This window comes from Aquila chrysaetos, chromosome 21, assembly GCF_900496995.4.
Source record: "Aquila chrysaetos chrysaetos chromosome 21, bAquChr1.4, whole genome shotgun sequence".
Classification (NCBI taxonomy): Eukaryota; Metazoa; Chordata; class Aves; order Accipitriformes; family Accipitridae; genus Aquila; species Aquila chrysaetos.
Genome location: NC_044024.1, coordinates 1,226,920 through 1,251,771, shown reverse-complemented (window position 1 = coordinate 1,251,771; position 24,852 = coordinate 1,226,920). Strand labels below are relative to the sequence as shown.

The following is a 24,852-nucleotide window of genomic DNA, read 5'->3' as shown; positions in this document are numbered from 1 at the left end:
AGAGCCAGGGTAGGAAACTCAGCTGCATTCACTCCCCGCAGACACGGTGGCCGGCAGCCAGCTGCAGACATGTGGCACGGGGAATGGGAACAGCGGTGGGGAACCCCAACCAGCGCCGGCCTCAGCCAAAGCGGCGATGGGGCCATTGTCTGCGGCGGCTGGTGCTCGCGCTGCGGCGGGCTGGAAACCTGCAGAAATCCGCTTTTTTCCCCCCTGGCATTTGTATATTATAATACGAGCCTGAAAGAGGCTCAGAAATACCCCGCGGGCTCCCTTTCTCAGGCTACGCGTGCAGTCGGAGGCAGAAAAAAAGGCAGCGCGGCGAACCTGTCCCCGTAAGGCTTCCCGATAGCCCCAGAGCACCCAAGCCCACCCGCACGGGGGGAGAGGTGGCTGCAGCGCCCAGCGAGGGATCCCGCAGCACCCAGGAGCGACGGAGAGCTCTTTTGCCAGCTGCTGGTCTTTCCATTACGAACTGGACTGGAACCTGGATGAATATTTCCCTGAGCTGGAGAAACACATTTCGCTTTGCAGACGGAAAAGGGGGCCCTGGCTGCCTCTCCAGGCGAAGCTCAGGAGGGACGAGGGGACGGGCTGGGGAGGCAGCGGTGGAGCAAAACCAGCCTCGCGGGAGGGAGAGAGCACCTCGCAGGGTCTCTGAAAGAAAGCAGGCCTGCGAGGTGTGGAGGAAGATCTCACAGCTTGCAGCACCGAGGAACCAGAGCCTAAATATCTTCTGTCTCGTTCAGTCTATGCGGAGTCCACGGACCAGCCCCAGACCTTCTCCAATCACCCGTATCACTGCCTGTGCCGGGGGAAAACCCGTCCCCGCTGGCTCCGGCAGGCAGGGATGGAGGTACCTGCCCTGCACACCTTCGCTCCTCTGCAGGGAGCTTTGCGGGGGGCTCCTGCAGAGGCAGGCATCGCCCCGAGCCAGCCCCGGCCCCAGGCCAGCCCGCTCCCCAGCACCGCGGCCAGGCGATGGGAGCCAGCCCTCGGAGCCACCCCTTCCCACACCGCCTCTGACCAGGAATTTCTTGTTCGTGCACGGAAAAAAGGCTTTTGCTTGAATGATGTCCTGGGACTTTATTTTCCAGGCTTGACTCATTCACTGGAAGGAAAGCGGGGTGTTTGAAACCGGGGGATATTCTGCAGGCTTCAGACAGAAAAAACGCCTGATCCATCCATCAATCTGTCAGTCGCCTTGGTGCCCAGCGTTGCTGAGCAGAAAGAGAGGGACAGGGAACAAAGAGGAGCAAGCGAGGGGCTTCCCCGAGGATGCCCGTGCCTGCCGCTGCCCAGGGCGTACGCAGTCTGCAAGCAGCACACGGCCGGGCACGACGGGGCAGGGGCAGAGACAGCCTGAGCCTGGGCAGGAGATGGGCTTTTACTGCGAGCACGGCACCTTGATGTCTGAACACTGCTGTTAATTAGTGTGTATTGGTTTATAATTGCACCGGGGAAGTCAGAGCAGGAGTGACCTCACCATCAGCTAATTCTTGACAAAGAAGGAGAATCTGGGGGCACCTGGAGCACAGTGCGGCACTGCAGCCCTTTCCCAGCCGTGATTAATCCCCAGGAAATGTTCTGTGGTCAGGCCATTACCACTCAAATCTGTGGATGAAAATGAATCAGAGCAGCGTATGACTGTGGGAAAATTGTCACCAAACTTGGATGGTTTTGCTTTGTTTCACCACAAAATTATTAATGAAGCATTGAAACGGAGATGGATCTCTGACTGTAACCTGACATTAACCCCTTAGTGGACCCCATCAGGCCGCTAGTAGCTGCGTTCATGGGAGAGCAATTCCGCACTTCAGCTCCCGGCCGTGTGGAAATTCTTTAAATCAAGACAGAGAGACTGAGCTGTGAGTTTTACTGATGATGGCTGCCCCGTCTGGGTGTCTGCCTTGGCTGAACTCCTGCAGTCCTCTCCCAGCCTGCTCCGAGCGGTGCGCAAAGCCTGGTGCGGATTCTACATCCTCCTCCCGCATCCCCCCCACCCCTCTTCTCTGCCCTCCTCGGGCAGTGGGTTTTCTCCTCCCAGAGGTTTGTGAGTGGGAGCTTCCTCGCGGGGCCCTGAGGTCCCTGCCATCCCCTCCAGCCCCGCAGAAGCATCTCCTTCAGCTCCGAGATCCCAGCGTGCAGTCTGTGGGGTGGCTGTTTGGAGAGCATCCTTCTCAGGGCTGGACCACGCCATGAATCAGGACGTATAATGAGATTCCTGGCAACGTGTCTGCCTCTTACAAACGCCTTCTGGAGCAGCCTGCCAGACAGATCCACAAGTGCAGCCTCCCTCTGCCGCTCGAAAATGAAAGAGAGCTTTGTGAAGCCACCACAACCAAATCTTTCTTGTGGGTGGATAGGCAGCAGCAGTCAGCCTGCACGCAAAGCCCTGCTTGTGCCACAAACCTTCGGCAGTCCGTGAAGGGAGGGGTGGGAGAGAGGCAGGGGCTGTAGAGGAGCTGGGACACGTGGGAGGGCAGAGAACGGAGAGGCGTGCGGGTTGTGGTGTGAGGAAGGAGATGCGATGGGGAGAGACAGTGTAATGACGCACAGGGCTGTAGGAGGAAGATGGGAGAGGGACCGGATCGCACGGCACAGGGTGCACGGCGGAAGGATGCTGGGGTTTGCGTGGAGCTCACCCAACAACCACGACAGCCCCCACATGTGGGCTGAGATGTAAGAGCCACGGAAATAAATCTGTGTGTGCTTTACAGACAGTGCCTCAGAGATTGGGGTGTGTTTGGCCCCTCAGCAGGGGAAGGGGACTGTCCAGTGACGAGGCAGGGCTGCACACCGCGGGCTTGCTTCAAGCAGGCTCGGCTCTGCTCTGCTCAAGCCCCTGGCCAGCAGCCAGCATCTCCACCGAGGGGCTGGGGAGAAACGGCAGGTACAGGAGAATCGGCCTGAAACCAGTCTTCTGGTGCTGGGGAAAGAGCCGCAGTGCTGGATCTGCCCGGAACAGCCTGCTCAGGGAACTTAGTGCACAGAGGGAATTTAATTCAGTAACTGATTTTTTCTATATGTATATATATATAAAAAATGTTTGAGGTAGAAAGAGTCAGAAGTGTGTGTGCATAGCCTCAACTTCGAAATTTCATCTCAAAGCAAAAGTATATATATATACATATTTTGAAGTGTATTCATTTAAAATAATAAAAAAGAGCCCTGAAAAAGGAGTGAATTCTTTGGCTAATAGGATCCACAGGGAAACTAAAAGAACTTAATAGCTCTGCAGCAAAGTCTGTGCAGCACCTTCATGTAGAGGAGCGCTGCAGTAGGAGCGTGGGGTTTGGTGGGGAGGGGAAGGGAAAGGGAGAGGGGGAAGGAGAAGAATGAGGTCTCAGAACCTGTAAGTGCCTGAAAAATGATGTCAGGTGTCACAGGGTTACCCGAAGGGCTGCAGGTCACTGCCGTGTTACGTTGTCCTGAAGACATCAGTGGTCTAGTAACCCTGACAGGTTCTCGTTGGTTTTGCACTTGTAGCTCACCATCACCATCAATCCCAATTCATTAGGAAGGGAGATGTGTAATTTGCCTATTGTGTCATTAGCTAGCATGGATAATCGGCAGCAATATTGCAAACCCGCACATCCCCATGGCAGAGCCCAGCCAGGCAGAGGGGGGTGGATGGGGGATTGTAAGAGCAGAAATAAAATGAAGTGGTTTTAATTTTTCAGGGAACCAGACCATTTCTGTGGGTGAGAATGGGGCTGGAATGCTTTAGTAATCCAATACGGTGCCAGGCCTGCTTCTGCGCCGCTGCGTCCCGGTGCTGCTAGGGAGCACGTGGAAAAAATACCGTGGCTTTTCAGAAACGAATATATGTCTCCTAAGCTGCATGGCATACACGCATAAAGAAACTCAGGCAAGGTTTCCTAAAGCTCCATTCAAAGTGGGCTGTGATAGCTAACTCTTGTATTTATAATACTTCCTGATGCACTTTGTGGTTTAAATCGATTTCAATATACTGGATTTTAACCGTGATCCCACTGCTGGTTGTACTCTTCCTCACCGAGTCTATTCTCTCTCTCTTTATATATATGTACACACATTTATATTTATAGACCTATGTGATCCACACAGTTGTGGTTACCGAACCACATGCTCTGCTGCCTTAAATGTAATTTAAAATGTGCAGTATAACACTGGCTGTGCTGACAGTATCCAAGTACCAGTGGTCGAGGGGCAGCATCTTTCCTTGGTGATAACGGCTCCCAAAGAAGAGGGAAGAGGCGAGGGCCCGGCTTGCAGCTGATGGGACCATCAGCTCCTCCCCGGAGGAGCTCCATCTCAGCCGAGGCCACTGTGCAAAGCCCCAGGTGACACCTGGAAGGCTCACCAGGTGAGTTTTTCTGACAGACCAGGCCATTTCAGCAGAGGTGTGCAGAAGATCCCTGGAGCAGCAGCACCCTGCAGCCAGATTACCCTCAACAGCCCATTCCCCGTGTTTGAAATGCATCGAGGCAGCACATGTTGAAGCATCCACGCGGTGCTGGGGAGTGACACAGTGACTTGCCTGGCTGGCTGTGCCTATGCTAAGGGGACCAGGGAGTGCTCCCCTGCTCCAGACGTGCAGCCCAGCTGCACCCACAGGCACGGCGGGGCGAGCCGGTGCTTTGCACCCGCACGATGCAGTGGGTGCCACTACCCACAGTCATCAGCAGAATAACAGCATTCCCCACCTCACCTGGATGTGGGGAGAGAAAACCCTGCAATGTTTGTAAGAAATTCTTAGTTGCATTGAAGAAAATCATGAAAATATTTAGGCAGATGCTTACTTATCTCAAACCAGAAAAGCAAATTGCATATTCCACACCCAACAGGAGGAGACTGCTCTGCTCCCTGCTTGCCAAATGAAAGGCCCTTCTTAGGACAAGCCAGAGGTGCACCAGCAACGTGGCAGAATCTGCAACACCACTTCCAGCCTGCCTGCACGGCCCGTTCAGCAGCTGTCACCTGTATGAATCTTGTCACAGCAAAAAATGAATATATATAGTACTGAGGTGGGCTGCAATCATCCCGGTCTTGGCAAGATGAAGGCCACAAAGTAGATTAGATGAAACAGAGCTCTTTTAGAACAAGCTTAATTTTTGACTGGGTTTGAAGCCAATGTGATGTGCTTAGGCTTTCTTGTTATCACTGGAGTGGCAATTACAGCTTTGCCTGCAAAACCCTCAGCCCAGCTCTGAACAGGCCCTAGTCACCTCCCACACAAATTTAACATTTCCTTTCTCCATCAGTTTCTATCTCAAGAACAAAATTGGCCAGAGCTGCAATAAAGGGAGGATATCCTGAGACCTTAGGCTATGTTTGTACGTGGAAATCGATCTCCTGGGCTGGAACTGTGATTCACACTACGGAGGAGTAAAACCAGTATTTTGTACCCAATTAACACAGGAAAATCCTGGTCAAGATTGGGGTTTTGCATTTACCTGTCATCCAAGTCTCTGTAAAACCAGAGGCTTGGCCTGTCATGTTCTTTGCAAACTAGGAGGAAAATCAAACTGGAGCACGGCATACTCTGCAGGGCACATCCCTTGAAGAGACAGCATCCATCCTCACCCTGTGATAGAGCACACCCATCTCCAGCAGATCTCCATATCGCTCTGAAGAGGACATGCCTTACTTGCGGTCATTGTTCAACCAATTCACTTTAATGAGGTCTTCTGAAAGAAGACAGATTTCTCTCAGGAGACTGCATATGCAGGACCATGCCCCGGCTTATCCATTCGGAACTGAAAACCGAACCATGCTAGAGCACCGTGTGGATCCCCTTCAGAGCACAGCACCAGCCTGCAGACAGAAGTCCCCACCTGACACAGCACAGTCATCCATGGGTGCTGAATCCACCACAGCCAAGCCAGCCAGTAGAGTAGATCTGTTTTATGGAGTTTATTGTCTCAGCACAACAGACTAAAAATGGATTCTGCAGACACAGCATTAAAGGAACAGCCATTTCCCCCGCTGATTAGTTTAGGTTATAATTACAGTTTTGTTGTTGGTTTAGGATCACTATAAACCAGGCCCTGCTAGAGTACACATGGAGACAGCAGTAATTTAAACAAGCCAAAATTGGGCCACTTCCATTCTCATCTGAATACAGAGCGGTCTCAGCTTAGGCACCGCAGCCCTGCGATGGAGAGCTCTGCTCAAAGTTCTGCTCTCTTCTCTCCTGGTTTTACCAGAATCCTGTGTGGCCCAGACCACAACCATCTCCACATCTCCTTCTTCCTCTCATGCTCTCCTTGAGAAAAAAATATTTGTGAGACTAGGTTGCCCCGTGCCCCACCGAGAGCTTGCATGAAGTAGGTACAAACCCAGCAATTGATGATTTGGCCTGAGCTCTCCCTCTTCTGACCACTTGAAGCCTCACCCCCTCATTCCATAGCTTAATTGGACAGAATCACTTTAACTTCTCTGCAGCCTATTCAAATTAGAAGCACATCGATCCCAGGAAGAGCCTGGGATCCAACCTGAGCCCCAGCTGTTGCTCACAGCTAAGTGAGCTGCTTACCCAGAACCTGACAGAACTATCAATCATCCTCATCCGACGGTTTCAGTCTGACTGGCTGGTGGAGACCGCACACCCGACTGGAGAGGAAACCCTAGGTTAAATCACGCCGGGTGTGGAGAGTTCTGCCTGAGCTCGTTCTCCTGCCAAATAGACAACATACAGCAGCAGAGAAGAGGTGGCACCTCCCACACAGCTGGGATGTAACTCAGACAAGGGCTATAGCTTGGATGGCAGCTCTGAGAGCATCCCGCTTTCCCTGCGCTCCGTCTGTCCTGTGTCACTGGTCCTTTCAGCTATGGGAACTCGATACACAGTGGTGATGTGGGCTGAGGCCTCCCAGGTGCGATATTCAGTGTTAGATCTGGCCTAGCGAGAACCTCTGCAAGAACATCACTTTGTAGCATGCTGTTGGGAGGCTATGAAGGAACAGCCAAAGTACCATCCAGAAAACACAGCCAATCCCAAATACATCCCTTGGTTGACCTTCTCCCTTCTCACTTTTCTCCACGAGTTCCTCAAGGAGTAGAGCAGAGCAGATGTGCCTGTGGAGCCCAGCACTGCTTAAGGGAAGGGGCATTGGACTGCGAGCTTTGGGGCTGAATGCAGGTCGGTCTTTGACCCCAGGGCCCCTGCTCAGAGGTGCTGGGTTGCCAGAACCATCCCTTCCATCTCTCTTTTATCGCTGACTGTGTTGTCTGGCACAGTCAGAGTCACTGCTCTGTTTATTTGGTCATTTTGGGGGTGGGGGGAGGGGGCCAAGGGTATAATTTTCAGCAGTCTATGACAGCATAATTAGGTAAATATAAATGAAAGAAAAACACACTATTGAAATCCAGGGACTTTCACATATTTTGCCTGTTATTCCATCTCACTGGAAAAATAAAAGCTACTCAGCATGAACATTTATTAGCAATTAGTATGTGGGGCACTTGGGACCTCCTGGGACAACTAGGTAAGTAAAGCTTCCCACAGCCTTCTCCCTGGATTTTGCCACCCTGTGCTCCTGTCTGGTCTCAGCCCTGCCTGTCCGTGACAGGACGTTGTGCATTTGTGAGGCTAGGACCCGAGGCATCAACAGCATCAGATAGCTCAGACAGCTCAGAGCAATATCCTGGCTGCAGTCTGCCAGGCCAAAACCTCCAGAGCATCCTCACCCTTAGCCAGAGTCCGTTAACCAACAAATGAAGCAAATCCCCTTAGAAAAAGGAAAAAAAAAAAAAAAAAAGGGTACCATGTGAAACCACCATAAAAGGGCAATAAAAAGATCTAGATCAGCAGCCCAACAGTCTGCATCTTCACCACAACATTGCTGTGAACTTTTCTATTCTCTGCCCATCTAGACACACACTGAGCAGCTCCTCTGAAATCAAAGCCTTTGCACATATATTGAAGACAGAATCTGTCAGCTTAGTTTAAACTCAAGTGATAGACTTGGACGTATGTTAATGCAAGGTTTAGGAATCAACTTTGCCATCAGGATGAGGAGTGTTTCCAGGAGGCTGTTTGTCTCTGAAGGAAGGCAGTTTTTGGCAGGGGGAAGATTTAAACCTTCCCCTGCAATGCTGGGAGCCTGAGCAGCAGGGCACCGTGCAGGTGTGAAGAGCAGGAACTGGTGCCGCCTTGCTCACTGCCTCACCTGCCCAAAGAATAAGAGAAACACCAGGATGGACAGGCCTAATACCCTTGCAGAGCCTACTGATGTTATTATATTTTATACCTTTTTTTTTTTTACTTTCCTAGATCAGAGTTTGAGGTCTTGGTTTCTCCTCATGAAATGATGAGGTTCAGTATAGGTAAACTTTATGCATAAGGTCCTTCAGAAACCCTCATCTTGTAAAGGTAGCACTCAGAACCAGATTACATGTTTTAGCAGTAAATTAGAACCCCCCCCCCCCCCCCCCCCCCCCATTTTTCAATCACTTTGTTTTAAGTCTGCTATCTAACAGTAGTCACAAATGAAGCTGGCTGCTGTGGGAGATCAGAGGCACTTTCAAAGTTTTACAGAATGTCTTCTGAGGGTCATGGTGAAGGTAAAACTGAGCATTAGAAGTACTTACTTTTACAGACAACAAAATGAGAACAGAAAAAACATTAAAGATCAGATTAACTTGTTACCACATGTAATTGTAACTGCAGACTGCTCGAGCGCTCTGAGGACTGTACAGACACTAAGGGGCAGGCTGCCATCACCAGTGTGAAACTGCACCACAGCTAAAGGTCCAGCCCTGCCACAAACGGGGCTGCTCTGATGCGGAACACCATGGGCTTCAGGGCTTGGTGACACTCAGCCTTTCGGAGCTGGGCCGGGTGAGGAACCAGAGCCCCTCTCCTCTGCTCCAGCCACCATGTCCCCTTCCCCGGTCCTCCCGGACATCGCTGACTGGCTTGCTGGCATTCAGCCCTATAAGCTGGTAGTTCATGTTTGCAGGATGCGTTCTCACGGCTGCAGTTTGTGCCACCCTGGAAAAGACAAACGCGGTTAAGTCTCAAGACAACATTTCAGTTGGACTTTTTTTTTTTCTTGCTGGGAGCCTCAGAGCTTGCCAGTTATGCAGCCAAACTGCAACCTTGCTGCTGTGAGGAGGGCCAAGCCTGGGTTTGTTCTCCTGATGAAGAGCGAGATGGGAGAGGACCAGAACTGAGACAGAGCTGGGCTTCCTCTTCCTGCTCCTGCTGGGAGAAGGGAAAGGCTGGGAGGACAGTGACAAGCACCAAGCTGCAGCTCCTTCCTTTCCAGCGGGGAAAGCCACCCTGTTCCCACCTTGAACGAGGAGCCCTGACTCTGTTAGAGCACAGACCCCAAGGACTGGACTTGCCCCAGAGAATTGAGTCCAACCAGGCTGACGCTGTCAGGTCCCACCACCCACTTGTCCAGAAGCAGCATTCCACCCCCAGATTGCAGCGGGGACAGGAAGGTCCCAGCCCAACCTGCTGCCACCACCACCTAAAGCCTTTGAACATGACTGCTGGTTTTCAATCTGAAATTCTAGCTTCCAACCAAGTAAATAATTGTACGTCACATTTATTTACTGCCTCCAATAATTCTTTGCTGGCCCTTTCGGTTTGGACATAAGTGACTTTTTAATATATATTTTCTCACACTGGTGGCACATAATAAAGTAATCATGTAATTACTGCAGCCATAAATTTGTCACCTTGGTAAGTAATTTTTATGACTTAGAACAAGAAAAGAAAAGTGTGTCTCCTTTTCTGCAGTGATGTGGTTTGTGGTCACAGGCCCTTTAAGGGGTGGGTTAGTTTGTGTCATTCTCCTGATTCAGGCGCTTAGAATTTGTTTATACTTTGACCGAGTCTTTCCTCAGCTGCCTGCTCAGTGATATTAAAACATTTTCAGAATTCAACCCCCTTGCAAATCACAAAAACCTCATCTGGGAAGCCGGGCACTGAAGAGCAAGGCACAGAAGAGTTAACAGCTTCCTGATCTCACCTGGTACACCTAGGAACAATGCAGGCACACCATCGTTTTCCTAGGAAAAAGGGCATCAGAGTAACAGACCAGTAAAAAATCAGTACTGAAAGGTACCCCAAGCAGCCTCACCCCAGGACAGAATCACCCATTCCCTGCTATCGCTGACAGATGTTTGCCCTCTCCTTGAAGAGGCACAATGATGGAGAAGCCAACATTTCTCTAGAAAACATAACCTGGAATTTCACTGTCTTCACAGGTAGGAAGATTTCCCTTTTCTATAGGATTTATAGTTCTTGCTGCCACTCTCCCAGCCCCTCCCAAATACATCACGCAGAGCTGTGGCAACATTTTCAGGTTTCAGAAAACTCAAGAGTGTTTGGAATGAGTTTTCACAGCGATACCTCTGATTTATAAAAGTACTGCAAATAGCTTGCTTTTTAAAAAGCAACTTTTCATAGTGACCTTATTTTAGTACAATATTGTAATAAACCACATTTCAAGTCATGAAGTTACAAATAAAAAGAGAATACTAATATTCATTTTGAGAAATCAGATCGGAAATTTCCAGCTGTGCTGCACTGCTTCATTAGGACTATTTTTGTTTGATCTGTAAATTAAATTTTTCTTCTTGCAAAGGTTTTATTTTGGATAAAATAGTGTTTTCCAGGAGGTAAATACTTCATTAGAATTTTCTTAATCACTTGTAGCCCCATGTCAGCAGGGTTGATTTCAACGCCTTAACACTAGGTATATGTTTGAGCACTCCATGGCATCAGAGCAGCAGTTTTCAGTTTCCTCCTGTTCTCTTTTCCATCTCAACACAACATATCCCTCTAATTCAAGGAACTATGAACTGGATTCAATGTGCTGCCAATCTGCATCCAAATAGCTAGTAATAGTGAATTTTTCCCATTTCAAAACTCTCCACATGAAAGTGCCAAAGTATTTGAGACATGCAAGTTGTGAGTTATGCTCCAGGATGCAGATCTGTGGGCAAACTGAAGTACGGAGCAGGTACATGACTCACTCCAATTTAACGCTAGAAGCCAGTGGCAGAGCTGGAGTCCATAGCTAGAAACCTCTGCACTTAAAGCAGAAGCTTTCAGATCTTTTCAATTTTCAGTTTTCCCTGGTGGAAAGAAGGATCCTGCTGGTGATTCTCGTATCACATATCTGAATATGCATTTCTTAGCCACCTTTCAAGGACCTCCAACAAACAGGTCATGACCCCACAGGGGACCTAATGGCCCTCAGGGGCAAAACCCCTCTCCCCAGGGTGGGTTTTGCTACCAATTCTGAATGATTGCTGCAGAAGAGAGAAAAATCAGATAAGAAGACTCCTTCCTTGTCCACCGGGATAAAAATTCCCTGCCACAGCAGGAAAGGGGGTAATTGTGATTACAGTGCTCCTGAAAGCCACCAGGGAGCGATCCCTTGAAAGACAGGTTCACACATTTTGCCCTGTCATAGTCAGGGGCTCCTCCTGACAAACTAGTTGCTGCAGCTACTAAAGCAGTATGTTTTATTCATGCCAAAGAGTGTTCTTCTGGCCGCGTCAACATCAAGCAAATGCAGCACAGAGTGGGCCAGTTGGGTTCATCCCAGGAAATCATTTATCTCCCTCAGGGAAGTGCTGTGCAATGCCCTTAAGCCCTCACTGATATTTAATGGTGCGAGCCTGACGCTTAAGCACCGTCCCTGCGCTGAAGTTGTCTTGCTTCTGCGTTGCTTTAAGGCAACAATCGCTAGCGTTTGCAAAGGCTGAGGGGAAGGATTTGTTTAATGCAGCCCCAAGCCCCTGCCCTAATGGGTTGTTAATCCATACCCAGTGCATCGAATTTGCCAGCTGACTCCCAGGGGTCCCCAACATGCCTCCATCCTCCAGACGTTTGCAGGCAGCCTGTGGTTTCCTGGGATCCCCTAGGGAAAAAGAACAGTGACTGTAATAATAACCCCCACACAGCCCCCTCCCTCCTGACCCAAAAGCAGTTGGCAGCCAAAGTGATATGCACATTACTGGATTTATATGAAGTGCTGCTGAGCAAGAAAGATTTGAGGGGGTTTAACAGCTAGATGGGACCGAGAGATGATCTCAGTGCATTGGCTTGTGCTGCGAGGAAGGGCGAGAGCTTTAAAGTAACAGAACAGGAGAAGCCTGCAGAGAGTGGAGGTGTCTCCTCCTGTCCCCGTGGGACAGACAGCACACCCGAGGCACTGTCAGGAGCCGCAGCAGGACCGTGACTGTGCGAAGCAGTTGAATATGCACTACCCAGAAGTGGCCTTAGGTGACAAGACTGTGGGTAAATGATGTAATCTCAAATGATGCTTATACCCCAGGTCTGCCTGGTACAGGGGCAGAGAGAGAAACTAGGTTGTGTTTTCTCATGTAGACCCCCATCATACTACAGTGCTGGAAAAAGCAAGGGCCTCCTGAACGTGTAAGAGGGTTTTATCCAGCCATCAGGCTTGTACTTGATCCAAGTCTGGAAGGATGTCTTACTGCTGGAGTTTACTAGCTCCTTGGTGATGTTTAGAGCGGATGCTGTGTGTTAATTTGCCCTGTGATAGCAGGGTGAATTTCTGTGCATCTGCAGGCTCTGAAAATACCGGCCAGGGACAGACTTCACCCACAGGGATGGTGTGCTTTGCCTCTACATGGACCACCTAGATGCCGACTGGGAGCAGCCCCTGCTAGCAGCTAAGACACAGCTCTGCCAATAGCCAAAAACTTGCAGCAATAGCATGTTGCTCCCCTGGTCCTGCTGACGGGTGCTGTGCTGCAGCCCTCTCCCCACTTCCCCAGGTCAGAGTTTTCTTCCCAGGCCTCAGCTGTATTTCTGTCTGGATCTGCAATGCCCTTCACACCATCTCCGGGTCCCTCTTGGTAAAGTCTGTCAGTCTCATGGAACTGGAGCTCAACTCAGGGCATCTCAACAAAGCAAAATAGCACCTACTAGAAAGGAAGGTAAGAGCACCCACTAAACCCCAACCAAGTGATCAAGTCTCAGCAGGAGACTTAAATCACGTTCATCAGGGGTGAGGAGCTGTGGGATTAACCCCTTTGGTTGCTCCTCACTCCTTTCAGACAGAAAAGCTTTTAATAGGTCAGCAGATAAAAAAGCAGCAGCAAAAACATTCCTTATCTCCCCTGCCATGCCTGGGCTCTGTAATACAACTGATTCCTGCGATGTGCAGACCTACTCAAACAAGTTTATCTTCATTCGAGGAATAGTCATACAGTGAGATTGCAATGTAATTACCTTCTCACAAACCCTAACTGGAAATCTTCACATCCAGTCATTAGCTTTAAGACAGGCAGACAGGCAATTATATCTGAATAAATGACTGAGAAATGAATCCAGGAGACTCTCAACCCTGATTCAACCTCCAGTTCACAATCTTGGGCGCAGCAGCAAGCTGTCCGTCAGGCCTACCTGTACCTGGCACGATCCTTTGCTTGCCCTGCACCAGTCATCCTGGCCATCCCAAGATTCCCACAGGTGCCCCAAGACCTCCCTCCCTGTGATCCTGGCATGGGCAAGCTACCGGCCTGCCTCCCCCGTGGTCTGGGATGGGCCTGGGTAACCTTGGCAAGGTCTTGCCCGAGGCTCCAACACCTCCCAAGTATTTCACTCTTGGCTGAACTCCTCCTTCACCTTTTCCCTTCCTCTCTTTTCTCAGTAGGTTTATAAGCCTCGATGCTGAACGTGTGAAGTCTCCCAAACAGGTGAGCAATAAAACATCCGAGACCTCATTGCAGAGGAGGCGGCAGCACTACAGTCTCGTGGTTAGAACACGCAGGCAGCAAGCCAGGACACTTGGGATCAATGCCTGGCTCAAGCATAAACTTGCTCAGTGGCCCTGGGAAAGTGGCAGAAGGGAGTGGGCTTTCCGCAGGAGCTGGGTTTCCATCCACGCAGTGCTTCAGTGGCATCAGCTTTTCTGAAGGGCCTAGCATCCACTAGTACCCAAAGTGGCACCGAAAGTCCCCCAGGCTGTTAGGAACAGCACTCCCTCCACTGAGGTCATCAACCTTCCTCTTCCTCGTTCCCCTGTAAGACTGGAACACCACAGCTGGCCGGTTTCCAAGCCTTTCCCAAGGAGGGTGGGTGAGTTGCACTGAATGCATTTCCCAGCCCTGCTTTTTCTGAAAGCTGTTTTAAAAAGCCAAATGCAATGCTCCCCCCCCATAGACCCCTCTAAAGGCTCTGCATTTAATGGTCCTCCTGTGGGTGCCAGCATTACCATATACCTACAGGAGAAAGGGCAGGCTCATAATAGAACTGCCAGCCACCTCACGGTACCCACGATACTGATTCAGGGGCTGCTGTCTGGTACTCTCCAGGTCTGCATTCTTGCTCCCCTCCCTCCATTTTACCATCAAGATGGATATTTTATCTTGTGTGATTATTTACTTAACGGAACACAGGTATTTGCAGCCCAGAGGGTATTCCCCACTGGGAGGCTGGAATAACAGTTTTGCACTGCACAGCACATCAGGCTTTGGGAGTACTGACAGCATCCTTTACAGGGGGAGATGGCGGTGTTTGGGAGGAGGAGGAGGAGCCAAAGCAGCTGAAGAGGTTGTTTGATTGTTTCCTGGTTGTGAAGAAAGTCAGCTGGTTATAGAGAGAGAAGAGGAGGAGGGAGAAGGCAGAGAAGGTGGCGGGGGGGGGGGACGGCGGGGGGGGGGGGGGGATGGGGGGGTGGCCTGCTGACGATGGGAACGACACTTCTGGCACCAGCTTTGTACATATGGAAGCCTGGATTCCTGGCGAGCCTGGGCTGTGGGTGGCCAGGTCTCCCTTATCTCCCCGGGGAGGGTGCTTCCTGGATGCTGTTCCTCCTCCCACCCCCAAATGAAACAGCTACAACTCTCCCTTTGTCTTCTGCAGAAATCTCGAATTAACGTCTTGTTACGATGCACAGGGGAAGGAGCCTCGCCGCACGCTCTCCTTCCCCATGCTCCCACACTGCCGACAAGGCAAATTCGTTTGGCTGCGGCAAGTCCCAGCAAGACCCCTGCAGCAAGGGCTGGAGCTCTGCTCGCTGCTGGGTGACAGGCGGCCAGGACCCTTCCCTCCGCTCTTCCAGAAAGCCCCTTCCCAGCCCTGGCAGCAACTGCGCCGGAGTCGCAGGCACTCCCAAACCGCAGGCAGATCAAAACCAGATGATGGAGATACGTGCCCCCTACAAGCAAGTCAGTGCCAGCCCTGAGGAACCGCGGTGAACCCTCTCTCTCCCAGCAGGGAACAGCACTCCGAGCTCCCGGCTCACCTCACGGAAGGCTGAACTCCCACACAGCCCCAGTTCGGCACCACGGAACCCAAGGGGAGGCCCAGCCTGGGAGGGCCCGGCCTGCAGAGGAAGCGCTGAGCTTGTCCTCGGGCTGGAGGGGGGCTGCGAGCAGGCCGGTGCTCCCGGGGGCAGCTGCAGACTCACGACTTCCACTGCGGTATCGCGATCCCGATCCCGATCCCGATCCCGGCCCCGGCCCCGGCCCCGGCCCCGGCCCCGGCCCCGCGCCGCCCGGCCCTCACGGCAGATGGCCGTTGGGCCTGTCACATGCCTGGCGTCCTGCCCCCTGATTGGCTGGCGTGGTCTATATAAGCCGCGTCCCGGCAGAAGGTGCTAGAAAGCGGGCTGTGGCGGAGGGGGAGGAGGGCTGGGGAGGGAGGAGCTGATAAGCAGAATTAGGGGTTTTTAAGCATGCTGTGCTTTTCTTTTTCTGGACCACACAGGCCTTCCCTGAGGTATCGTTCCTAGCAAAATTAGACCACTGCGAGATTTATTGGCTGAGGGGAGAGCTGGAGTTCAGTTCTCTGTCATCAGGCTCATAGGCAGTAACTCCAGTCAGGCGCGCGGCCTATCCCCTCCGTGTGAGGGGTGTTCTCCCCTCGCTGTTTTCTGATGGGGGACGTGGCTGGGTTGTGGTCACCCCCATGAGCAGGTTTGGGGCTGCTTGTGCACCCCCTGCAGCATTGCTGGGTGAGGTGGAAGCCAGGCAGGAGGTGGCAGAGCGTGGGCAGGAAGAAATCACTGTGGATTTGACAGGGAATGACTTGACGCGTGGGAAGGTGCAGCACCAGCCCACGGCAGCGTGCCTCTGAAAGGGCAATAAAAACCCCTCGGGGAGAAAAGAGTCTAGTGCCTGGTCTTCTGACCAGGAAAGGGACTTGGTAGTCTTGTGGCTAGTAATGCTTATTCTCTTTGGTGTCTCTAAATGACCGGCATCAAGCTCCTTGACAGAGCATGTGTCCTGTGGTTAGTGTTTGGCAGCTAACAAAGCATGGTCCTTCCTTCAGCATCACCCTACCCAGCCTTGGCAGTGGTGGTGGCCCATAGGGCTGCTCTGGGGAATGCAGAAGGTCTGCCAGGTTTCAGCCAAGCCTCTGAGCTTGGCATGGGAGGGGCAACGGAGACTAGCCTGTGGGGAGATGGTGTTTTATATCATGGAAGGAAGGCCTCACCATATGACTGGAGACATGCTTGTAAAAGAAAAGTTCATCTTAACAGGCGGTGTCAGGCTTTGGAAAGCATGGGGCTGTGGGCTGCGTGGTAGAGTCTATCCACCTACAGGGAAAAATCAGATGATGATTTTGGGCTCAGTCTGGTTTTCCTCAGCCTGAAAGTGGCTAGTGTTGCTTCAGAGTGAAAAGAGTGTGGGTTCATGCTGTAGCACAGCCATCGACAGTCACCTGCATCCCTGAGCTTCACCCAGCTACTCCTCATCCCCTCTCCTTCTGTTTGCTACACCACTGTGCTTCTAGGCTTGCAGAGTAGCCGCAGCCAGAGGGACATATCTGCAGACCCCTCTGTATCTGAAGGCAGAGAAGTGCCAGTAATCCATGGGGACTTTCACTCTCTTACCTTGCCAGGAACTGATAGCTTCACAGACCAGACAGGCACACACATTGCCTTTCAGGCTGCTCAGCTGCGTGTCTGGACCCAAAACACTCCCGTGTGAAGGCCATCCTCCAGAACTGGCTCAGAAAGTGAGCTGGTCTGCTGCTGTTCCTCTGCAAGAGCCTGAGCAGGAAGAGATGGAAGACGGCTCTGTTCCCTGGGGCCTCAGCTCAGGAGGATTGATTTTAGCATGCTGCTGACTGACAGCTGCTTGCTGGTCTGGCCAGAGGGTTCGGGCTGGCTCATTAGGGAGCCACCCTCCTTCCCCATCCATTAACATTGTGTCTAGCCCTTTGCTTCCCATGCAGCATGCTGCACTGCTGCCTTCCATCACGCTCCTGGTGCAGGTGCCTGAAACATGTCTTCTGTACCCTTGGGCAACTGAGAAATATGTAAATGTCAGTCTTATTTGCAATGCAATGATGTTTCGAAACATTGAGGTCATTATGTATTAACCTGGCAATGACACTGTTTAATCTTCCCAAGAGGTTGGAATCAAAGAGAAGACGTATCGAGCCCATTCCCAGGAGTGTGTCCTGCATTTGTGGTTTTATAATCAGAAGAATGTAGCCTGTGTTTGTACTTTGCTAGGTTAGGAAAGGGCCTTTCTTAAGTCGTTTGTTTATTCAGAGGTTAATGCATTAGCTGTAAGGAACCTGCCAGCAAGGGCACAGAACAGGAGCTCTTTTTCTGTCCATGATGGCTAACCTGTCAAAACAGTGGTGGTTCAGGTTAGCACCCAGAAGTGCATGCAGTTCAGTGCTTTTTTCCGGTTACTTGAACATCTTCCACTGAATAAACAGATTAGAAGAGCCTGGTGTGCACTATTCTATAGCTTCTTTATGCCCACTTCTGGGCAGAATGGTAAAATACAGGTGTGGTCCTCGTTGTTTAAAGTCACTCTCACTGTGGTCCTTGCCAGAGGGTGGATGAGGCTTTGGTGGTTTCATGGTGGTTTATGCCATGCTTACTCATCTGTGGTCCCCCCCATGCTGGCTCTCAGTTGGCTGTGATGGCAATTTTTGTTCGGTGCTGTCAGGATTTGATTTGACATCTTTTTCCAATTCAGCATCTTTAGTACGTTATCTAGGTTCAAGCAAGTACAAAAGGTTTTGACTGTCCCATTGCTAAGTCCCAGAATTATCTATAATGCTTTGAATGCACCCCTTGACCTCTTCAAGAAATGTGACTGTGCTACTCTAGCAATTTTTAGGAATTGCTTGCTAATTGTTTCTTAGCGTGACAGTTTTTTACTGATGCTGTCACTGATGGTGGGCACAGGGGAGGACAGGTCTTAGAGCCTAGTCACAAAGTCACTATGGCAACAACTGTCATGTATTTTAGATGTTCCACCTGCTGCTGAGCTGGGATTATAGCTTGTGTGAATGCTCTTCATCAGCTTCAGTGCAAAGTTAGCAAGGTCCATTTATGGGTTAGCAAGGAGCTTTTTATGGGCCTCTGAATGAGCACAGTGGACTTTTTAAACTGGGTGGCACTAGAGGTTCCCCATGGTTAGGGGTTCCCCCAGCAACCTTCTCTTGAAGTTCATAATGGAGAATAGAGTAGGTAACTTCTACAATGCCTCCAGCTAGGCAGGAGCCTACCTGCCTGTGTCCTGAAGGGCTGAAGGTGGGTGCTCTGTGCAAGCAGGCCCTGTAGTGTGTGAGCTGGACTGTATGGGTGTCTGGTTCACCTGCTGCTTAATAATAACATAACTTGTGCTTGAAGGAGGAGAAGAAACAAACAAGTGACATATCCAATTGTATGCCCAGACCTGGGGAGCACCAAGATGGTGGTCACAGTCCCACTGCAGAGGCTAAGGCCGGCTCCTCTCCATTCCCAGGCTGCCAATGCTACAACTCCTGCTGTCCCTGCATTTTGCTTTTCTTTCCTCAGAAGCTGTCAAGGCACCAAACTTTTGTACAAGAGCTGGTTACAGAGGGGCACCGAGTCCTAACATACTTAACCTGAACCACTACCATAGGCACAGCAGAAGGCAAGCTGTCTTTCCACTATTCCCTTATATATAATACAGTAAATAAAAGCTTGGAAATTACTGTAGAAGCAAAAAAGGCCTTCAACATGACTCTGCCTGTGCCTGCAAATTCAAGCTAAATTAGCCATCTCCTAAAGGAGACTGTACCAATATTAAACGGATGTAGGGCATGATCTATGTCAGCTCTTCTGATGCCCTTTGTTGGTCGTCTTCTGTTCATGCTCATGCTCATGCCTGTTTTTTAAGGCACGAATGGAAATGATTCTGATCCCATCCTCTGCATAAATACCAAGAGGATTCCTCTGGCTAATGTGATTACAGAGGAGACCAAACAGGGAGATGGACTCTAAGAGACAAAGCTCTTGGTTAAACAACATAGATGTCTCAAATATTTGCCAACACTTGCGAACACAAATATTTACGCCAGCAGCAAGAGCCAAGGCATATTTTTGCTTCAAGATGTATTAAATGTTTCCTTGAGTGTGCAGAATTCAGAAAGAGCTCTTATATCACTCGCCGGCTCATTTTCCAGGCCACTGAATACACTCACTTATTTGGCAAATCTTGCCATTAACAGTTTTTTCTCATCTGATTTTACTGACTTTCCTGCTTTCCCTGAGAATCTTGTGCAGGGAGGGAGAACGAATGCATTTTTTTTTCCTCCAGCAAGCAAAGCCGTGTATAAGATTGCAGAGTCTCACTGCCAAAGTTGATTATTTGTGGTCCTCCGTATTTCTTGTGACCTGCTCGCTCTTGTTGTGGGAGGGGAGGACTGCGAGCAAGGTCACAATGCAACGCAGGGACCTCGTTAAAGGCATTGAGCCTAATGAGTCTGCCGGAGCTACAGCCCAGCCCTTGGCACGTTCCAGAGGCCCTGGGCTGGAGTGACACACCTGAAATTGGGAGGTGGCTGCTGCCCAGTGTGTACAAACCAAACTGCCCGATTTCCAGAGGGATGGCCAGCCTGTAATTGTGGCCCCATGATAAATGGCACCATTTTTTGGAGGTGTGCCTTCACAGGTGGAGAACCACCAGCAGTGCTACTGCTGCTAGTATCATTGCTCCTAGGCTTCTTCGCGGTCCAAGGAATGCCTCTGATGCTAGGACGCTGCAGGAGAGAGCTCTGATCTTTCTCAGACAGCTGTGTTCCCCTTATAAAACAGTATATTGTGCTAACAATAAATGTGAGGCTTATTTACAGTCTCAAACACTGGCAGACTAGAAAGGGGAAGCGGCAGGCAGTTCCCTCACAGAGAATCATGGGGGATTAATCAGTAGCAATAAAACTTCAGTCAGTCTGTTCCCCCAGATCAAAGGGGATTAAGCCAGGCACTGGTCACTCAAACTTCAGTCGAGGAACAAGGATGTTCGTTTCAGGTGCATGTTGCAGACCCATCAGAAGAGAAACTAAGAGGCAAATTAAGTCTTGGTATGGTGCAATGCCATGGACAATTATGAAGGGGGGAATATTGTGAATGAATAAAAATCATAATCCTTTTCCAAGCTATTTGGCTTGTGTGAACGTAATAAAAGCTGCACAGATGTTTTTTTGTGGGGGTAATAGAGGGCAGATGAGGTTGGTCTTCCTCTGCAAAGACAAAGCGAGCCAAAATGGTGCCTCCGCAGCCCAGAGATGAAGCAATTCATCCCGCTGGTCGGGGAGCAGGAGTAGATATCCTGGGTCTGGAACCAGTGGACCCAGAAATTCTCTGCAAAGAAGTACCTTAACACACAGGCAGTGGGAAGAATCCTGTGTGAAATTGGGTGAAAAAGTGGGATACATTTGGTAGGAGCACCACGTTTCTCAGAGTGTCAGTAGACCAGAAAGCAGCACAGGCTGCTTTTGGTTATACTGCAGGTATTTCACACTGTTCTAGCAAAAGCCCAGTGGCAAAGGTCTAGCAGGCAGACTGGGCAGGGGCTGCAGGATGGCAGGAGGCACAGAAGGACATTTTGCAGGGACACAGCAAAGCCGGTCGCATGGCCAGAATGGAAAATGGGAAGGGGCTGTTCTGACCCAGAGAAAGGTGAACAGAAATTTGTGGATGCTGAGGATTAGATGCGGAAAGGGTGTGGTGAGGCCTGGGACCGAAAAGCGTTAATAGGGACAGATGGAGGAAGCTTGCCTAACATCTTCCCACTCTTTGGCTGTCTCCGTCTGGCACTATCAGCCCTTTGCTTAACAACATAATTCATATTGGCACTCAAATTCACACCCACATATCTACAGGGGAAAGCACAGCCCTGACCTGTACTTCCAGTGTGGTTCATCTTGTGAGTTGTTTCTGTACCTCAAAGAATGACTGGAAGAAGGTACTCCCTCGGTGTCCTGCATTTCCACACTATGCACTTAATTAACCCTTTTCGTGCGTGACTGAGAATCAAGATATAAATAAAGCAGTGAACAGATGATACGACGGTAAATTAGTGGAACATCTCTATGGTCCACTGCCTGGGAAAGGCGAGGGAGGAACGGACACACGGCGCTAGCTTTTGGGCTGTGAAGCTCTCGGGTACCATACCACCCACAACTAAGTCAGGGTTATGAGAGCCAGTGTCTCTTCTCAGGCACGTGGATATTTCAGAAGTGGCTTCCCTTGGTCTCAGGCATGTTTGAATGCATTCTTAGGGTGTTTATCATCTTCATACTGTTCTGTGGTTAAACCCAAGCTATGTTTCCTGGAGAGTGGCCCTTTTCCAACCTTGAGGGTGGAAATGCGGGTCTCTATACTATGTTCCTTCCTGCATTTGGCAACAAAAAATGGAGATGTTCGGAGGAAACAATACAGAGAAACATTTCACATCAGTGAGACACACACAAAGCATTTTTGGCAGCGTGGTGTGGGAATTTGGCATAGACTGTTGCTCATAAGCTCTAGACTCCCTTGTCTACAGCAACAAGTGGCACCTACATCTATTATGTCTGGAGTGTTCGTGGGTCCTAAAAAGGAGGGCCTCATAAGAGACTGCTAAAGGAACTAATGGTGCTCCAAGATGTTTTCTTTAAGGGATGGTCCTTCTGAGTCCCTAAAAATGGTTAACTCCAGGAGATGTGGATGTTGTCCATGGTTTTGTTGGCATAGCACTAGTTTCTTGTGCTTCCTGGAAAGACGTGGCTATTTCACACCCAAGAGGGACTACAGCAAACCATGTGCTATCCCAGTTTGTTGAAGCGTCTGAGGAGACAGCCCTTGCTGTGGCTATTGCTGCATTTGGAGATTCCTTTGCATCAGTGGGGAGCAGCTTCTTGCAGCATTCTCTGGGGACCGTGATTTCAAATGAAAACAACAGCCAAGAGGAGCCAGAGCTCAGTCCTTGCACCAGAACTGCAAGGTCCGTAAATTAACATCTCTATTGTTTTCTCCTTGATTTTGGAACTAAAACTGAAGTGTATGGACCCTACTCCTTTCCTCACCCAGGGGAGTGATAAAGAAAGGATTATTCCCGCCAAAAACATCAGGCCTTGATGGTTCTTATTTAATGTAGGAAAAGGGAATAAACCAAATATCCAGTTCCCCCTCTGTAGTTCAAGATACACCTTCAAATCTGAAAACTTGGGAATCTCTGGCAGGGTTTCTTTTTTGCTAGAAAAACAAACAAAAAATGTTGTTTTCTGGCCAAAAAGCCCAAGCTGTTCATTTCTTCCCTCTCTCTGTTTTTCCCTTTCCTTTTTTTGTTCTAGGGCTGTTTCTGAGCAGCTAGGCGAGGAGGACACGCTGTATAAACATGGTACCAGCGGGGTGTTTGGAATGCTTCTCGCTCCGGACCTCCTCCCCACGGAGGAGGAGGCTGGCGGGGTGGGGGAGTCTGGGTCATGGAGCAGAGGGCAGGGAGAAGACAGCTTCTCTTTTCTGCTTGCGTGTCCAAATCTTCCCAGCTGAGGAGAGGAACTGGTGTACGCTGGTCCTTTTATTTAGTGTTCTCTTCTCTGCTTCCCCTTTCATCCCCATGTGTCAAACAGCTTGTAGTCTTTATTTCAGGGGGCCAAGGAATTTGAACTACAGGCCCAAATACCTCAAGCATCTTTTGATATACAAAGTCTTGAAGCAAAGTTCAGTGGTGCCTAGAGCCAGCACCCTGGTGGCTGGTAGCTCAGAAGGAGGGCCTGGGGCATAAGACAGTCCTCAACAATTTGTAGATGAACGAGTAAGTTAAAAAGTAGGGAGTCTTGCCTGGGGGATGCAGGCACCTTTTCAGTCCGAACTCACACAGAGCTTCTTGGTTTCTGGAAGGTGCTTGGCCAGCGGGGGAGAAGCTTTCTAGGGAGGTATGAGAGTCCAAGAGGGAGTACATGCAGATGGCCCTGCTCTGCAGAGTGAGGGGGGATCATGCCAAATAGCAAGGCAGTCCCTGGAGTTTGGCTTGCAAGCCACATCTCCCTGACGGGGACCCTCTGCCGGGTCACACGTCCCCTGCAGTAAATCCATAAGCGGAGCTATTGGGGTCCCAGTAGTGTCCTTCCAATAGGAGCTTTTCACTGCTTTACACAGAAACGGGACATCACATCACTCTGCAAGGATGTCCTTTACTAATGGGGAAATCGAGGCACAGGAAACGGTGGGGCTTGTCAGAGGCAGAGGGCATGGAAACAGGAGTCCTGCTTCCCAGCCATTCCAGCCATCACTTTCACCTTCAGGGTAATTATGGTTTCAGCATGACAGTTGGACATTCCTGTGAAAACTTGGCCCGGCAATGAAGCAAAGCATGACTGTGCCGCTACATATTTCAGACATTTTTGCTTCTGGTTAGATGAAAGAGCAGCAGCATCGGCCCTCTTTGTGGATGAACTTCAGCATGTCAAATTGCTGTTGATGGCTAAAGATGGAGTATAGCATGCTGGGAAATGCAGTCTCCATGGGCCATGCCTCGGTACTGTGGAGAACCAAGTCTACATTATGTTTGCTCTACACAAATTTAGACCCTCCCTTGGTTTCCCAGTAAGTGGCTTCTCACAGGGAATAATGGTCCCAATGAAAGCCCATTGAAGTCAATGGGAGTCTTTCTGCTGACGTCAATAAGTTTGGACCCGGTCCCATGCATACGGCCCTCCTGCTGAAGAGAAATGAGCAGCAAATCTTCTATGTCTGCATGAGGTATTCCGTTGCATCATTCATTGTCTATAACCACAATTCAGCTGTTTTTATATTGCTAAACTGACAACTGGAAGCATTTAAAAGGGAGGGAGGGAGAAAGGTTTGACCGTGCCCTCCCTGCCCTGGGGACTGTTACCATGACACATCCTGATCACAGGGAGGTCTTCTGGTCAGTGCCTTTAGCAGACCTGAGCTCCTCCTTTTCTGAAGACCTTCCCTTTTCCGCAGGGTTCAGTGGTGGCGGTGCATCTGGGGAGAAGTGGGTTAAAGAACCCAGTCCTTCCACCCTTGGGGTGGAAGGCCTTGTTACGGACTGCGGACTATGGGATGCAGTTGTGGCAGCTCAAAATGTTCCCTCCCGGAATGAAACTCATTGCTTCTGCAGAGTCACTACAAAACCATCGATTGTTATTGTGCAAATTTTTGGTATCTTCCAAGAGCTCGGGGATTGACATCTTTTTGGGTATGACATACTGGGTGGTGCCAGCCTTTCCCAAATTAACAAGCTCTTGAGAACCAGCCTTTGAAGAAGGCAAGATGCTGCCCATCAGCTGATCAGTGAAACCAGTCTGTGTGCATGGCTCTGGCTCCAGAATCCTGCTGAGTTTAAAACTTGGTGAGACCCGAGGGCTGCTGCCTTCTGCAGGGACCTTCCCTCACGTGCCGTGGCTCCTGGCTGCCAGCCCTGCCTCGGCTCTGCTGGGTGCCGTTCTCCATGCTCTCACGTGCCATCCTCCACACCCGTTGGTGGCTGGCTTCTGCTGCAAAGCACTGAAATCCTTCCAGAGCAAACAGAGCACAAAGGCAGATGCCATGCCTCAGAGAAGGGTCTTGTAGCTGGCTGTGGGCAAGCCTTCCGCAAACAGGGGAGCTGGCTGCAGGCAGTCAGGAGTCGGTCCAGGTCTGA

General features: G+C 50.3%; 1 long non-coding RNA gene across 1 annotated transcript; it reads right to left on the bottom strand.

Annotated features, from left to right (window-relative positions):
• Nucleotides 1-5,883: 5,883 nt before the first annotated feature.
• LOC115333933 lies at nt 5,884-15,487 on the bottom strand. The gene is made up of 4 exons (XR_003920958.2): nt 15,228-15,487; nt 11,776-11,870; nt 9,969-10,008; nt 5,884-8,980 (listed from the first exon to the last, which is right to left on the bottom strand). It is a non-coding gene; the product is annotated as an uncharacterized LOC115333933 (long non-coding RNA).
• Between the last annotated feature and the right edge of the window lie 9,365 nt (nt 15,488-24,852).